The sequence below is a fragment of the Anolis sagrei genome, chromosome 4 (genome assembly GCF_037176765.1).
Source record: "Anolis sagrei isolate rAnoSag1 chromosome 4, rAnoSag1.mat, whole genome shotgun sequence".
Classification (NCBI taxonomy): Eukaryota; Metazoa; Chordata; class Lepidosauria; order Squamata; family Dactyloidae; genus Anolis; species Anolis sagrei.
In genome coordinates, this window is record NC_090024.1 from 78,115,426 (window position 1) to 78,118,883 (window position 3,458).

Below are 3,458 nucleotides of genomic sequence, written 5' to 3' on the forward strand. Positions count from 1 at the left end.
AACCCTTTTTCAGAACACAGAAAACCAGATGGGGAAACTTAAGTGCAGTAAATAAGTTAAATGAACATAACAGCAAAGTGCTGAGTCCAGTCATTTCCCCCAAGAGAACAAGAACAGCTCTGTGGCTTTATTGGTGCTTGTAATTAACACCTGGTTCAAACATGTTTATTGGCAAAATAGAAGAAAGATGGAGGAATGGAGGGGAAAGCAGCCTTGAAATTAATTGCCTGCCATTTCTATGGGCTTCTTTAACAATGGGCGTTATTAAAATACAATCTCTCATAATAAAAAGAAGCTTGCACCTCCAAATCTCTGTATTTCTATTGCAAACCACAAATTTTGCATTGAAATAAAGGGTTTTTCTTCCCCAATAGTGTCAAGAATTATTCTACTTCAAATGATGTTCTGTTGAGAAATTATTAGTCATAGCTAACAGTAGCATAGCTCTTTGTTGTCCAAGGAATCACTAAGGCAAATGTTTACATTATGTACTTTTTTTTACTTGTAAAAGTAATGTCCAGACAATTGTATTTTTTAAAGTTTATATTTATTTTAAATTAATTTTAAATACCAGATAAAAGTGTTTTTGAACAGAAATTTATTTTTCTTCCCTTTCTATCTAATGCTAAAGGAGCTTCCTTTTGCGGCTTTATTATTGTTTGATAATAGCTATTTCTAAATTTAAAAATTCATACAGTTTCAATTTCATATATTTTAAATGGCTACATTGTTAAAATCTTAACAAAAGTGTTTTTCGCAGTTTGCTTTTAAAGATATTGCTTGCTTCCCCTCCCTCTCGAGATTTTTTTAAAATTAAAGTTTTTATACAGATATTTGCTGTTTTTATTTCTACCATATTGAACTGTATCTAAACAAGATTAAGACAATAAATACAATCTAACTCCTGTATATATGCAAGATACAGTCAATGGATAATAGTGAAATCTGTACTTTCACTGTACTTGGAATGGAAGCATCCCATAAAATCACACTGGAGGATCTAGTGAGGCTCACAAACAAAAGTATAACTATGGATAGCAAGTCAGTTAAAAAGGACATTGAATTATAATATCTTAGAGATTTTTAATTAGACTCTGAATCAGAACTGTATAGGCAGCATGAAATGTATTTTACAGCATAATAGTCACACTTTCCCCCTCTCCCCTCAAAAAAGGGAGTGTGACTCTTATGTGATAGCGATTATTATGTGATCAAATATAGTTGATTTCTATCCTTGACTATTGAGACTACTGCATGCACTGGTAACTTCAAGGTAACTTCAGAATTGGACTTCTGCAATGTGCTGTACCAAGAACGTCGACTTTTGCAATGTGCTGTACCAAGTTCGGAAACCCCAGCTTGGTTACGGCAACATCCAGGAGTGAGCATATCACCCCTATCCTAAAGCCACTCCACTGGCTTCCAATTAGTTTCCAGGCAAAGTACAAAGTGTTGGTTTTAACCTTTAAACCCCTACATGATTTGGGTCAAGATTATCTACAGGACCGCCTTCTTCCATGCAATCCACCCTGAATACTGAGGTCCTCTGGGGAGCAGTTACTCCAGCCTACAAGAACCTGACTGTCCACCCTTGCCCATAGGACCTTTTTCATCAGCCGCTCCAATGTGAAATGACCTGCTGGTCTAAATCAGCTGTCACAATTTAAGACACAAGTGAAAACCTATCTTTTCCGGCAGGTCTACCCAGACAGTTTTAATGACGAATTTTAAACTTGCATCTTATGTTTAAACTATCTTTTGTGTATTTTAATATCTATCTTGTGGAAATGTGTTTTAATATGTTTATTTTAAAGATAGATAGATATGTTTTATTGATTGGCCTATTGGCCGTATCAAAACATTTAACACACAACACAATTAACACACAGTCATACATAGTCATACATACAACATACAACCCTCGGTATAAAAGAAGTTAAAATAAACAAACTGTCAACAAGATCTTGTTCATTATTTTAAAGAATGTTTTAGCTGATGGTGTGTTTCACAATGTTGTAACTCGCCTCGAGCTGTGAGGACAGGCAGGAAAGAAATGAAAAGCTCTGGCATGGGCTGGTCCATGAGGTCACAAAAAGTCGGAAATGACTGAACGAATAAACAATAACAAATTGCTATTACTATTATTGACACAAAAACACAGTATGTCACAGCAAACTAGATATATATGCTGGATTTCATATCAGAAAATCACAAGTCGAACACTTCCCAAGCATCTAGGACTATGTGATGTATTTTCAAATGATGTGCACAGATCCAAGTCTTTTGCAGTTGACAGATCATGATTTTGTCAATGTTTATGGTTTCCAAATGCCAGCTGAGGTCTTTTGACATGGCACCCAGTGTGCCAATGACCACTGGGACCACCTGTACTGGTTTATGCCAGAGCCTTTGCAGTTCGATTTTGAGGTCTTGATAATGGCTTATTATTGTTATTACTGTAGATGAACAATGATCCTGCAAAAGATGTCTTATTAGCCCTAGTATGAGTGGCCAGTGGTGAAGGATCATGGAAGCTTCAATCCAACAATAGACAGAACAAAAATTGCCTACCTATCACATTAGTTTATTAGTTCATGTCTAATATCACACATAATAAGTGATAAAATCATGTATTGCTGGAATAATAGTGCCTATATCTCATACTTGTAAACAGAAGGAAAACCAAAAGAAGAAACCTTAGTGGAGAAAGCACTCAGGCTGCACCTGTGGCCTGCCTTTCACTGTGTCAACACTTTGTCCAGATTCTCCCGGCCGTTCTGAGGGCATCCTGTTTGTTCCATGGGGCATTGTTTTGTGGAATTTTAAGCACCTGCTCCATGTCTGAAACTTCTTTGTCTGGCTGGCTTTTATTTTTATTTATAATCAGACACGTTCTCATCTTCTCTCCTTGGACTTATTAAGTACATGTAAGTCATAATGGCAAAATATTTCCAAGCAAAACAAACCCAAGAAAAAGGAAGGAAAAAAAAACCACTCCTCGGCCAGCTTTCAATCTGAGTTGACATCAACATCATAATGAATCCCTTCTAAAAGTCTCAAAGACCTTTGAAGCAGTAGGGCAAGCAAAGAATGTTCCTTGGCTCAGATTCCTAAACTATCTCATGTATTGTATTTTATTTATATCCTATCCTAACTTTTCCTAAAATGGACACACGGCAGCATATAGCATAGACTAAAAACAAAGGACAACAAAATACTTGAAGGTATTTAAAAAAGTCTTTAAAAACAAAACAACCAAATCAATGATCCTATTAAAATAGCACTAATTTAATCAGTATAAAACAATTAAATAAAACAAAGTAAAAGGATAGCACGCACAAGCAATTAAGAGGATCATCTGTACAACCTAATGCTTGTTTAAATAAAAAGAGCCTTTACTTGCCAGTAGAAGAACAAATATGAATTCCACAGCCTAGAAGCAGCCACCGAAAAGGCTC